Consider the following 13930-nt stretch of genomic DNA (forward strand, 5'->3'; position numbering starts at 1 on the left):
TATTTGGATCCTCTTCTTTAAACATTTTCATTCTGCTTTAGAACAGGACTCATGCCATTTTTCTTGGAATCTGAATAAAGCTGGGATTATACTGTTTGGCTGATAAAAGTATTCCAGAAGTTTCTTAGGGTCCTAATGTGCAGTAACTCAGCAGTCATACTGTTGGCATGGAGCATTCAGCCAACTGTGATTCCACAGACATGTTGCTGTGGAATTGGGCACCAGGGATTCCTGCTGAAACCTGTCTTTCCTTAACTTTTCCTGAGTTGTGTCACTGAACAGCTCCTGCAACCTCCCTGTCCTGGGTTCTGGCTGGACAAGAGCTGGGAGATCAGGAGAGGAGTGGTCCCCTCTGAATGCTGTGTTCTGGCTCTCTGGCCCCTGGCTCAGATTCCTCCAGGCTCTGTAATCATTAACTCCTGCAGGAAGCCCATGAGCCCGATAGGTATCAGAGCATCTGTTTCTGCTCAGTTAGCTGCAGTGACTGTTGAAGCTCCGGGATGAAGAGAAATCAGCAAGGAGATGGCGATGAGGGGGTGGCTGAGCAGGAGGCGGCGGCTGAGGGGCTGAGGCTGAGGAGGGACATGGGCCTGTGGACATGGCCATGTCCTTGACTGCAGGCTCTATGATCGGCTCTGGCATCTTCATGTCACCACAGGGCGTCTTGGTCTACATGGGCAGCCCCGGGGCCAGCCTCGTGGTCTGGGCAGTCTGTGGTCTTCTGGCCACACTGGGTGCCCTGTGCTATGCTGAACTGGGGGCTCTGGTTCCCGAATCTGGAGGGGAATATATCTACATCCTATGAACTTTTGGCTCCTTACCCGCCTTTCTGGTCGTCTACATGTTTGTGCTGGTGGGCAGACCGGCCACCATCGCAGCCATCTCGCTGAGCTTTGCCGAGTATGTCCTGGTCCCCTTTTACCCAGGCTGCTCCTCACTGCCCCAGGCCGTGCTCAAGGAGGTGGCTGCCACCTGCATCCTGCTGCTGATGTTGGTCAACTGCTGGAGCTCGCGGATGGCTGCCATGCTGATGAACATGTGCGCGACTGCCCAAGTGTTCTCCTTGCTGGTCATTGTTGAAGGCGGCGCCGTGGTGCTGGGCTAGGGCCGAGGCCACCCGGAAGCCCTCCTGTCCGCCTTCCACAACACGTCCCAGCAGGCCGGGCACATCAGCATGGCCTTCTACCAGTGCCTGTGGTCCTTCGATGGCTGGAGTAGCCTCAGCCAGGTGACAGAGGAACTCAAGAATTCAAACATGAGTCCGTGACACTGCTTCAGGGGCTGAAATCTTCAAACATTAGTAGTTCCGATAATTGTTATCTGAGCAAAGACTGATAAATCAGCTGGAAAGAGGGGCTCCCTTTCTGTACTCATGGGGCTAAAGTGCCAGCCCAATGTCTTTTCTGATTAGTTTATGTAATTATAGGAATAATAGCTTCTCAAGTAAGGGGGGAGCTTTATTGTTTCCTATCCATGGGCTCATTTTGCTTTCCTGGAAGGTAGACATTATCTTCCCAATTTTCCTGTGGGAAAACTGAGGTTTAGAAAGGGGGGGGTGACTTGGAAGTCAGACCCCTTGTAAGAAGCTGAGCTTGATGACTCAGGTTTCTGTCACCTGGATTGTTCTCTCTGGAACATTGTAGTAGATACATAAGTCATATTTGCTGAAGCATGGGAGCCCGCTACAGGACACAGCTTCAGGGCTGGGACAGAAGAACGAGCCAGTCCTGCCTGTCTCACTCCACCTGTGAACCTGGGGCTGGCTAGTCATTGCTTTGGGAGGGGTTTGGTCTGCAGGGCTCTTGGGAGGCACTAGGAAACTTTGGACTTTATGAGGGGTCTGGGGGGTTATTTGAGGAGTGGCTCAGCACCCTGGACCCCAGGGACCAGAAGTGGGCTCTGAGAATATTTCTTCATCCTCCACGCCCCCTGCCCTTCCTTCCAAACCCACTTCCAAACTTTTCTGTGGGCAGATCTCAGCTCTGGCAGAAAGCTCTACAAACTGCTTTTTTAAAAGTCTTAAATATTTCTTTTATTTTGTTTATTTTTAATTGACTGATGATTGCTTTACAATATTGGTTTGATTTCTGTCATACATCAACATGAACTAACCATAGGTGTACATATGTCATCTCCCTCTTGAGTCTCCCTCCCATGTCTCACCCTTTCCTCTAGGTTATTACAGAGCCCCATAGAAACTTCCTTTTGTATAATATTGGAGAACAGAAGATATATGCATTAGGGGTAGGTGCTTAAATGAGGGAGTGTCCTTTCTAGGGGTGGGGAGGAGGTCTGCCTGGAACACTGGTGCAGCCCACACAGGGACAGCACCATCCCAAGTCTGAAAGAGAGCTCCCTGTGTCTTAGTGAGGAAGCGTGGCTTCTGTGTATTGTTTCATATGTCAGGAATAGCAATGTCATGTTCTGTTGTACCGTTTGGTACTGAAGGGAGGGGTTGTACATTCATCAGTGCTTGCCTGCTCTTCCCAAGGTCAACCAAAAGACCTCTAGAGAAAGCCCTCCAGGAGACCCGGGAGTGCCCTGGACGTGCTTCTCCCACTTTGAAGTGTGTTCTTACTGTGGAGTCTAAATATGTTTATGCAGGGCTAGTCCGAGCCTAGGGAAATGCTGGGTCAAGTTGGAGGGAGGCCCTTTCCCCTGGCTCCAGAATGATGTCCAGAACTCGGGGTACGGAGTGGGAGGGAGCAGTCCACCCTCTGATTTCACCTACTTTTCATGCATTCCTCAATTTTTATTGCATGATTGCTGAATACACTTTTGGGGGTGACCCCGGTCAGCTAGGTGCTGAGGCTCTTACAATGCAAACCAGTCCCAGTGCCCACAGTCCCTGTGTCCAGGCCCTTCCTTTCCCTTCTGCTTCGCTGATCCTCACACCCTGCAGAGAGGCAGGACAGTCGGGAGTCCCAGTTCACAGATCCCCAGTGATTCCCAATTTCCTCTCGAGGAGACTTAGGGTCAGAAAAGAACCCCTGGATGGAATGGCCCTCAGTCTGGGCCTGTGTCCTGGGGACCCAGAGACTAGGCAAAGTTGGCATGGTGGGTCCTGGAATAGAGGCTGGAGGGACCATCTGACCGTGGAGATCTCTAACTTTCCTGCCTCTTCTCTGCACCCCTACTCTGTGGGTGTTCCTGCTGTGAATGCCCCCCCCTGCAACCCACCTGCCAGAATCTCCTCCATTCTTCAAGGAGAACCCAGCATAAGGCCCTGCTCGTTCCGGAAACTCTGATGATGGCTACCCCCCACCCTGAGGTCCCCACGCTCCACTGCACCTCCACCGCTCTGACTGTGAGTTCTCCTCACAGCCTCGTAGCACACCTGTCGGTTGGCCTGTCCATGCCGTGGGACTCTAATTTCATGGAGGAGGGACACACGGCCAGTGCCCCCTGGCCTGGCGTGTGCCCTGGGGCCAGGATCAGCTCGGTGCTACATTCCTGAGCTTGCTCGGAGACCCGGGGAAGGACCTCACGGGCTAACACGTGGCCTCTTCTCCCCAACTCTGCAGCAGAACCTGGTGTGGGCACTGATGATCACCATCCCCCTGGTCACCGGCCTGTACATCCTGGCCAACGTCAGTTACCTGCTAGTGCTCTCGCCCAGTGAGATCCTTTCCACCGATGGGATGGCTGTGAGCTGGGGGTGAGTGAGTCACGTGACCTGTTCACAGCCCCGCCCTGGGGAAGGATAGTCCCCCATGAGTATTCCGACTAGCCCCTGGGTTTGCTCACTCTATTTCCGATGTGGCCTTGAGACTGTCTTCCAGGTTGCTGCTGGAGATCCTTCCCTCGATTCCTCTGTTGTCCTAGGAACCAGGTTCTGGGGGCCTGGGCCTGGCTGGTGCCCTTGGCTGTCGCCCTCTCGTCATTCGGCTCTGCCAATGGGTCGTTCTTCAGTGGAAGCCGTGTGTCCTATGTGGCTGCCAGAGAGGGCCACCTGGTGGCCACCATGGGGTGTGTGCTGGGCAAGGTGATGAGGGCAGCAGGAGAATACAGAGTACAGAGTTTAAAACATTAGCCTTTTAAAAACTGTTGATCTCATATGGACAACAGTGAGGCAGGAACCAAGGAACTGTGGGGGGACATACCTCTAAGGACAGCCAGCTAAGCTTTCTCCTCCCAGAGCTCAGAATTTAGCCCAAACCAGGGCTTCCTCGAAAGACATAGCCCTCTTTTCTGCTGAGAGTAGGGCTCACATTGGAGAAGGAAATGGCAACCAACTCCAGTATTCTTGCCTGGAGAATCCCAGTGACGGGGGAGCTTGGTGGGCTGCTGTCTATGGGGTCGCACAGAGTCGGACTCTACTGAAGTGACTTAGCAGCAGTAGCAGGGCTCACATATTCCCTACCTCTCCACTTACTCCAGTCCTTTTACCTCCAGGTTCTGGGAGATCACCGTGCTGGGTCACACCGTAAAGGCTTGTAGATGACAGTTCAGTTCAGTTCAGTTCAGTTCATTTCAGTCGCTCAGTCGTATCCGATTCTCCGCGACCCCATGAATCACAGCACACCAGGCCTCCCTGTCCATCACCAACTCCCGGAGTTCACTCAAACTCATGTCCACAGAGTCGGTGATGCCATCCAGCCATCTCATTCTCAGTGGTCCCCTTCTCCTCCCACCCCCAACCTTTCCTAGCATCAGAGTCTTTTCCAGTGAGTCAACTCGTCGCATGAGGTGGCCAAAGTATTGCAGTTTCAGCTTTAGCATCAGTCCTTCCAATGAACACCCAGGATTGATCTCCTTTAGAATGGACTGGTTGGATCTCCTTGCAGTCCAAGGGACTCTCAAGAGTCTTCTCCAACACCACACTTCAAAAGCATCGATTCTTCGGCGATCAGCTTTCTTCACAGTCCAACTCTCACATCCATACATGACCACGGGAAAAACCATAGCCTTGACTAGACGGACCTTGGTTGGCAAAGTAATGTCTCTGCTTTTTAATATACTATCAAGGTTGGTCATAACTTTCCTTCCAAGGAGTAAGCGTCTTTTAATTTCATGGCTGCAATCAGCATCCGCAGTGATTTTGGAGCCCCCAAAAATAAAGTCTGACACTGTTTCCACTGTTTTTCCATCTATTTCCCATGAAGTGATGGGACCAGATGCCATGATCTTTGTTTTCTGAATGTTGAGCTTCAAGCCAACCTTTTCACTCTCCTCTTTCACTTTCATCAAGAGGCTTTTGAGTTCCTCTTCACTTTCTGCCATAAGGGTAGTGTCATCTGCATATCTGAGGTTATTGATATTTCTCCCGGCAATCTTGATTCCAGCTTGTGCTTCTTCCAGCCCAGTGTTCCTCATGATGTACTCTGCATATAAGTTAAATAAGCAAGGTGACAATATACAGCCTTGACGTACTCCTTTTCCTATTTGGAACCAGTCTGTTGTTCCATGTACAGTTCTTGTAGATGACAGGGACATCTTTATCCAACACTGGTGCTGGGGCAGTGGGGAGGAGCCCCAGGAGCCAGTGTGTACCCTCTGGGCCCCCCACGCCTGGGCGACTTTCTGTCACTCAGTCAGTTTTTGCTGCAGTAATGCTTTACAGGAGACAGCCCCTAATTCCAGAGGCTTAGGACAACAGACATTCCATGTTGCTCATGAGTTAAAGGGTCAGAGTGGCTCGGCTGCAGGCCAGGGCTTGTGTTCACATCTTCTCACTATGACTGTGAGTCTGTTCTAATCCTGGGACCCAGGCCATAGGGGCTCCTGGGGCATGTTTTTGCCATAGCAGTTGGCAGTGGTTCAAGAGACCAAGCCAAACCACACACACATATTTAGAGCTTCTGGTGGGTCTCTCCTGCTCACAGTTCATTGGCAAGCTCAAATCAGTGGATGGAAACTATTAATATATTTCTTCCACAGAGGCGGAGAGCAGGGCCCTGAGTATTTGCTGAAGGATAACACAGTCTACACTGGAACCCAGTATCCCTCTCCATGATCCACCCATTCCCGGCCCTTCCTTTCCCCTCTTCTCCTCAGTCTTCCCTTCCTGGTCCTTCTTTCTGTCTTCAGGGGGAGCAATAGAAAGTCAAAAGATTTGGCTGGCCAGGCACCTGCTACAGCTCTCCACACTGCAACCCCACATCCTAAGCTACAGGGTCTTGGATGGTCTGGAGGGATGGGCCTCCCCAACCTGCCCCCTGAGTCTGGTCACTCCAGGCGATCCCCAGTAACCTATACCTGGAAGGAAGCCATGGGAACTGGGGACTATCTGGTTGGGTACCCTGGTGTCCTGAGGGAGTTTGGCAGGAGAAGAGGGTGGGAGTTTCTGGGGACAGACCCCCACCGGGGCTCCACTGGAGGTTACCTGACACCTGACTTTGCTTCCCAGCCCCAACTTCTGTCCATGGTTCACGTGCATCACCTCACTCCAGCTCCAGCCCTGATGTTCACCACAGTGATGGCTTTGATCCTGGTCATCTCCGGAAACTTCAACACCATCGTGAACTTCTTGAGGCAAGTGAGACTGCCCCGTCAGGCTGAGCATCTCATGGCCCCTATGTGTACCCATTCACAGACATGCACACATATGTACTCTTATGTGCATGCACATTTCCAGAAGCCCCTATGATACACACACACACACACACACACACACAGAAACACATGCACACACTTCTGGAAGCTCAGGCTCAGAGAGCCTGCACACACACACACACACACACACACTGTTTTAACCATTCTCTCCCAGTTAAGTTTCCAAAATTAAACATAGTTCCCTCCTCTCTTGCCCTGTTTCTGTAAATTCAATGAGACCAATTTTCACCAAGAAATAAAGTCTTGTGTTGTCTTTCTCATTTTCTTTCTTTTTTCTTGTCCCTTAACTCTGTCTCCAGGACAATGTAAAAAGATATTCAGGCTTCACTCACATGACTCGTAGCCTTTGGCTTGGTGTCATTTTTCCTTTGTAGTCTGGTTTTTGTTCTGGATCTGACCCAACAGAGCTCTGCTGAACTCAGGGCAGACCCACAGCCAAGCTGTGTGGGCACACTCCGGAATCGCATCAAAGTGGGGAGATGTTCTGACCCCCTTTATTGCTTTCTCTGGGGCAGAAATGATGGGCTGTTGTGATATCCAGTTGTCATTTTTAAACTTCTCTCAACAAGCAGACTCTTAACCCACCAGGCAGGCATGATGTCTGGGGCAGAGGACTTCTCAGAGTAATTTTGCAAGCATCACATGTTCTCTTCCTTTGTTGTCCTAAGAGTAACTAATCTTTTGGAACAGGATATATAGTACTCGATGTCCCTTTCTTCAGAACATTAAGTAACAAACATTGTTTTTCTTTTCATCTTTTTCCCGTGAGAAAGAAAAAACTCATTGTACAGTGAAGATAAAATCAAATCCGTGGTGTCTGTTAAGGGTCTTCAGCCTGAGATAGGGGAGAGTGACAGAGAATGTCCTGGCACAGATGAGAACTCAAGGATGATTCATGTCAGCCAGGGCCCCATATCTCCCCATCTGGACAACCTCAAGAGATGGCCTCCAAGGTTATGTGGAGTTTACATCAGACTTACACCAGACAGAGGGGGCAGAGGTTTTTCTTTTGCCCATCACCAACTCCAAGGTGGCACAGTCTGCTGTGAGTGTGCGTCCCTTGAGGGGAACACAGCCTTCCTTGAGGTTCCACCAGATTCTTGCTTTTGGAAAAACAGATAGTCCTCCCTCCCTTTGAAATTGTCCTCCTCCAGCCAGCCAGGGGCAGTCAGAGAAGGCCTGATCTGGAGCCTCGTGGGTGGGTGGGCTTGTGTGTGCGCCCCTTTGTGTCTGAAGACAAAGCTCCAGCTGGACCCTCCAGCACATCCCTGTACTCAGTGCCCCAGCCTTGCATTCTTCTTTCCTTCGGCTGCATGGATCAGGGGAGCTGGGGGTGGCTGAGAGGCCCTGATGTGCTTGCAGCTCTGCTCTAGGTTTGCACCTAGTAGGCTGGCCCCTCTTGCTAGCCCCACTGTGGCGGGGCCTGTTAACGAGTGGCTCATGTTTGCCCTTCAGCTTCCTTGGCTGGCTCACCTACAGAATCACCTTCAGCTGTCTCCTGTACTTGCGGATAAAGAAGAATCTTCCCTAACCTGACAAGGTAGATTTCAGGACATACATGGGCTTCTTTTTCAATTATAAGCTATCGCATGACGCAGATGGTTGGACCACAGCCTCACTTGGGGCCCAGAGGAAGAAAGAAAGTGGTCAACACTGTTGTATTTGGGAGGGAATTTCTGTCTGTCCTGGGGGGTAAGGGACAGTTGGATCACAGCGTGTTGACTCTCCTTGCTGGGGATGCCTTTCTCCTCTAGAGGACACTGAGGGAGAACAGTGGGAGTTGAACAGAGAGAGAATGCACGCACCCAGCGAGACTCACGTAACAGAGAGGATCAGGCTGGGTCCCAAAGTCTCTGCTCCCTGGAGGGGCCTCTGTAGCCCAACAGGTGTCTCCCTTGGCCTGACGAGTTGTTATGGTAGGTTCTGAAAGAGAGGAGTTGGTCGCAGGTGGAAGCAGCAGGAAGGTGGGCAGGCAGAAGGGACAGAGCCCAGGCGCCCTGTGCCACCTCCCAGGCAGGTCTTCATCATCCAGGTCTCTCTGTCCCTGTAGGTCCCCATCATCATCCTGCCACCATGTTCTTTGCATCTGTATACCTGGTGCTGGCGTCCATCGTGGCCCATCCCCAGCCAGAGTTCCTGTATGTCTTCCTGCTCCTGCTCAGTGGCTTCCTGGTCTATTTCCTGTTTGTCTACTTCTGGTACCAGCCCGAGTGTTTGCAGGTGGTCATCCTGCATCTCCAGCTGCTCATGGAAGTTGCTCCAACCACAAAGAATGCTGACTGAAGGACTGGACAGGTCGGCACTGCCCTTGTTGCTGTAGACACCTCTATCTGCACACAAGCGGCCTGGCCTGCTTCTCTGTAGGTTGACTATGCATAATCCTAATAAGTTCCTAAAGTGCCATGACACAGGTGATGTGGAATTTGGGGTTATCTGCCCAGGACAGCGTTCTTCTCTTCTATAAGAGCTGCTCCATCTTCACAGGTGGATCTCACAGTCGTGCTGGAATTACACACTGCTGTCTATGGGGTCGCACACAGAGTCGGACATGACTGAAGTGACTTAGCAGCAGCAGCAGCTCTCTGGGTCACAGTTATTTGATATTTCAGGTGGACAACTTGAAACACGTGCCCTTCTCTTGAAATTTTGAGATAAGAATTCTGATGGTTGTTTGAGCTGAGAAATTGTAAATCTTGGGATCTTCCATGATGTGGGTAGAGAAAGCCACCATGGAGAGAAGAATGAAGAAGATGGGACTTCCCTGGCATTCCAATGGTTGAGACTCTGTGCTAACAACACAGAGGGCATGAGTTTGATCCTTGATATTGGGGAACTAAGATCCCACATGATACGTGTGTGGCCTGGTTAAAAAGGAAAGATGAAGGAGATATATAGTGAGATGGTGTTGAGAAATTATGTGGTCCCAAGAACTGGGAAAACCTGCTTTTTGATTGTCTGGAACAACTTGATACCTTATAATAAATCAATTTTGGCTCAAGTGGGTTTGAATGGATTCTTATTTATTACAACTAGAAAAGCTCTGGTTCTGACCAACCTTGTTCCAGAAGACACGATTCTTCAGCTAATGTTTAAAGCTGCTAACTTGCTTGAACAGAAAAAGAAGCAAGAGGCATATCCTTGGGAAAGAGGGGTTTTATTTGGTTTGGGTACAAGGGAGAACAGTCAAATTTCACAAAGAAAGGAAGAAAAGTTAGAACAGGTCCCAGGGGACTTCCCTGGTGGTCCAGTGGCTAAGACTCCACACTCCCAATGCAGGGGGCCCAGGTTCGATCCCTGCTCAGGGAACTAGATCCCACATACAACAATGAAGATCGAAGATCCTGCATGTTACAACTAAGATATGGTACAGTCAAGCAAACAAATAAATGTTAAAAAAAAAAAGAACAGATACCAGAAGACTAATATGATTATAGGACTAAAGTGGAGAGGTATCTGGCTGCCCAGGTGAGAACGAGGGACAGGAAGGAATGACTTCAATACCTGGAAACGCTGAGGATGCAGCTCCTGAGAATGTCAGGAGAGGTGACACCTGTGTGTGTGACTCTGTCAGCCTCACTGGAGCCTGCACCCCATTGTCTGGTTTTGGGTCATACTCCCCTCTGGGTGGTGGGTTTGGTGAGGGTGAGGGTTAGTTCTTAGACATGTTTGTGTGTCCTTTAGTTCCCATCTTGGTCTTGGGCTCCTTGCTAATCAAAAATGCCTGGTGAATCAAAATACTGAACTATTTGTTGAACAATAAAGGAAAATATCATCTATATTTTTAATGACTTGCACTCTCTACCCATTTGCCCCTGCTCTGCCCTGGACTCTGAGGCCCTGTTCTGAGAAGGTTGTCTGAGGACGAGGGACATCTGTGTCTTGAGCAGTCCCCTCTAGCTGGCGGTGGATGCAGGCTTGGATGTGGGAGCAGAGTAGGGTCTGGACCACCACTGGCCCTGGGTCATGCAGCCAGGTAGGCTGCTTCTCACTTTGTGACTCCACCTTCCCATCCTTCCCATGACCAACTGCATTTTGACTCCCAGGCCTACAGTGATGGCACAAAGGGTCCCCAGGGCCAGGCTCTGGGAGGACAGCGTCCTGCTGCCTGCAGTTGATCAGCACACCTTACCTGAACTCCTGTCCTACCCAGGACCCCTTCTGGGACTCCAAGATGGTAGTAGGAAGCAATCCCAGATGAAAATCTGAGAATTCTTAAGAAACTAGTACATTGGACTTGCTTGCTCTGAGCCATGGTCACAGTGTCTACTGTTGCTTTTCTTCTCTAAGTCCAGAGATGGTATAATGTGTCCTTTGGGCTGAGAAGAAATGTTCTGAGTCTTGAGGATAAAGGCTGGAGTCCTTACTGTTTCCTCCAGAGAAGCATCAAGTACCAGGAAATATCTGGGGCTGGAGCTGGCTGGGTTCCTGGGTGCAGGGCAGTGTTCTTTCACCCGAGGTCAGTCCCATCAGCACATGGATGATCTATTTTAGGCAAAGCTTGGTTACTCCAAATCATAAGCACTCAATTCTTTGGCCAATTGCACTCTCTTCTGCTGAGCAGTTGGAGTAGGGAAGATGAGTCTCATAAATTGTTGTTGTTTAGTTACTAAGTCGTGTCTAACTCTTTGTGACCTCATGGACTGTGGCCCTTCAGGCTCCTCTGACCGTGGGATTCTCCAGGCAAGAATACTGGAGTGGGTTTCCATTTCCTTCTCCAGGGGATCTTCCCAACCCAGGGATTAAACTTGCATCTCCTGCATTGGCAGGCGGATTCTTTACCACTGAGCCACCAAGTAAGCCCATCGTATAGATAAATCTGCACAAATGAATGCCATGATTAAAATTTCAAACATTGCAAAGGGTATAAAATGAACGGCAAAATTTCTTGCTCCACACCCACCATTTCCAGAGCAATCAGGTTCCTTGTTTATTTCTGGAAAGCGTCTGTACATACTTGTAAACCACGGAAGGGAGTTCACTGTTGTTTTGCTCATTGGAGAAATCACAACCCATGTAGTTGGTTCCAACAGGTGGAACGAACAGGTAGTTCCACCTGTTGAGGGGAAGCAATTGTCCCTTCATACCTCCATCCTCAGGCCAGGGATTTGAGCCCTCCACTGCTGGTCATTTGTGCAGTTTGTTATTTTTAGCTTTCCTTCTAAGGCCATGGTAGAATTGCATTTCCCTACCTACTTGAAGTGAGATGAGAACATGTTACTTGTTTCAATCACTAAAACATGAGTTGAGGGAATTCCCTGCCTATCCAGTGGTTAGGACTCGGCACTTTCACTGCCAAGGCCTGGATTCAATCCCTGATTGGGGAACACAGCCCCCCTCCCCCAAAATGAGTTGAACTGTTACATGTCATTTCAAGGTTAAACTTTCAAGTGCCAGGGCACAATTTCCTACACTTTCCACTTCCCTACGCTTTGGCGATTAGCAGTCTTCCAGCGGCTGCCCAGTTAGCCGGGGTCCTGGAATAAAATGATTATTAAACTTCATTAAAACAGCTAAATAAAAAGAAGAAAAAATATAGCATTTTGCTAACCATCTCTGAGCATATGCCCCTAGGAAACAGCTTTTATTATGGAAATAAAGCTTAGATTTATACAGCTATGCTTTTCATTTTAGAATTAGGTGTACTGTACAGTTTTCAAGGTGGAAAATTGATATTATATATTTTTTTAAAGAGGCCATCTTTAGAGTCAGTGTCCCATTAGAGGTGATCTGATCAGTGTGTCACCAATGCCACATGATCTGGACAGAGACGAAAAGGCAGAGAAACAGATGGTGAGACAAGAACCAGTAGAAAGATAGCCCCTTGGCGGAGAAGAGCACTGGCCTCATCCTCATTTCTCACTGGCGCAGGCCTGTCCCGGGTCCTCACAGGGGCCTGGGGACTGTGTGAGGGGCAGACTGTGTGAGGCTGGGGGAACCTGAGTTACTGCCTTTGTGCCCTGACCCTGCTCCAGGCGTCCATCTCTGTCTGTGATTCATGGATCCTGGCGCTGCTCACGATTGTTAATCATCACAGCCCAGAGAGGGGCCCTTGAGTGGGAGCCTCAGACACGGGGAGATTCCATCCCGTTGCTATGGGCAACCAGGCAGGGCTAAAGTCTGTACCACCCGGCCTCCTGCTCCAACATGGGACCATGCCCCTGGCTGGCCTGCTCTGGGAGTATGGTGGGGCCTGTCTGGTGGCCCAGGGAGGATGTGTGGGTGTAGAGAGGGAAAGGCTGTGAGACAGTTTGGCTCAGACAGTGGGGACCCCTGAGTGAGGTATGTGGGCTGGAGTTAAAGTGCATCTCTGGGGAGGAGGGTGGTGCTTTGGAAGATAAATCTGGCTCCCTGTGCTGGAAGGAACTGAGGGTAAGCGCTGTCTGTGGAGGGGATCTGGGGTGGTAGCAGAGGGTGTGAGGGATGTGGCGGGACCTGGGACATACGGCAAGGAAGACTGGCCTGGTCTTTTGGTTGTGGGTGAGGAGGGGAGATGTCAGCCAGGACTCAGGGTTTGCATCTGGGTGACTTGGTGAGCGTGTTGTTTCCTGGAAATTGGGAAGAGGGGAGGAGGGGCAGGTTTGGAGGAAGGGCAGGTGATTTGTTTTGTTCAGTTTGAAGTGCTGTGAGTGGTTCCTGTGAAGATGGTTAGGGGCTTTGGGTATCTAGAGTTCAAAAACCAAGTCAAGGTTGGAAATGCATATTTAGAAATAAAGGGGGAAATGGAAGCCGCAGGAGTGAATAAGAGTGCTGAAGACAGAAGTTTTTGATGCCACAAACAAGCTGTTTAAGGGAATGATCAAACTCATAGCAATCCACCAGGTCTATTCTAAAAATAGCCCACACACTCCATCATAGAAACTCATGTGCAAGCTTTCTGCATACGGGTCACCACACTCATGCCCCTCCCTGGGGTTCATCACACAGAGAAGCTCTTAGAGATCTTTCCTCTTAATATGGGAGAGGTGGAGGGGGTTTGGTTCATGCAGGCAACAAAGCACTTAGAGGATGGTCAGCTCCCTTGTGGTCTGGGGGTGCAGTCTCAGCCCCCTGTCTTTAGAGCAGTCCCTCCCAGACCTGCCACTCTCAGAGGCCTGGCCCCGAGTCTGGCCTCGGGGATGTCTGAACAAACCACCAGTGCTTGGAAGGCAGTGTGGGCTCCTTGACACCATAGCTGCCTTGACTCAGGCCCTATCTCTTGATCTCACTTCCCAAGGCCTGGGGTTTGTTTCTGACCTGCTCAGGGGCCAGTTCTGGTCCCTAGCTGCCCCTTTCTGGTATCAAGTGCTGGGTATGAGGGCCATCTGCACACTTGATCTTGCCCTGGGATCCCTTCTGATGCTACACGCCAATTGCTTTACCCCGGTGCTTTCTGCAC

General features: G+C 50.3%; 1 pseudogene; it reads left to right on the forward strand.

The window, feature by feature from the left end:
• Window positions 1-500: 500 nt before the first annotated feature.
• LOC129539507 (b(0,+)-type amino acid transporter 1-like) lies at window positions 501-9446 on the forward strand (annotated as a pseudogene).
• The last annotated feature ends 4484 nt before the right edge of the window (window positions 9447-13930 follow it).

This window comes from Moschus berezovskii, chromosome 11 (genome assembly GCF_049115385.1).
Source record: "Moschus berezovskii isolate FMDL1 chromosome 11, NW_MosBer_1.0, whole genome shotgun sequence".
Lineage (NCBI taxonomy): Eukaryota > Metazoa > Chordata > Mammalia > Artiodactyla > Moschidae > Moschus > Moschus berezovskii.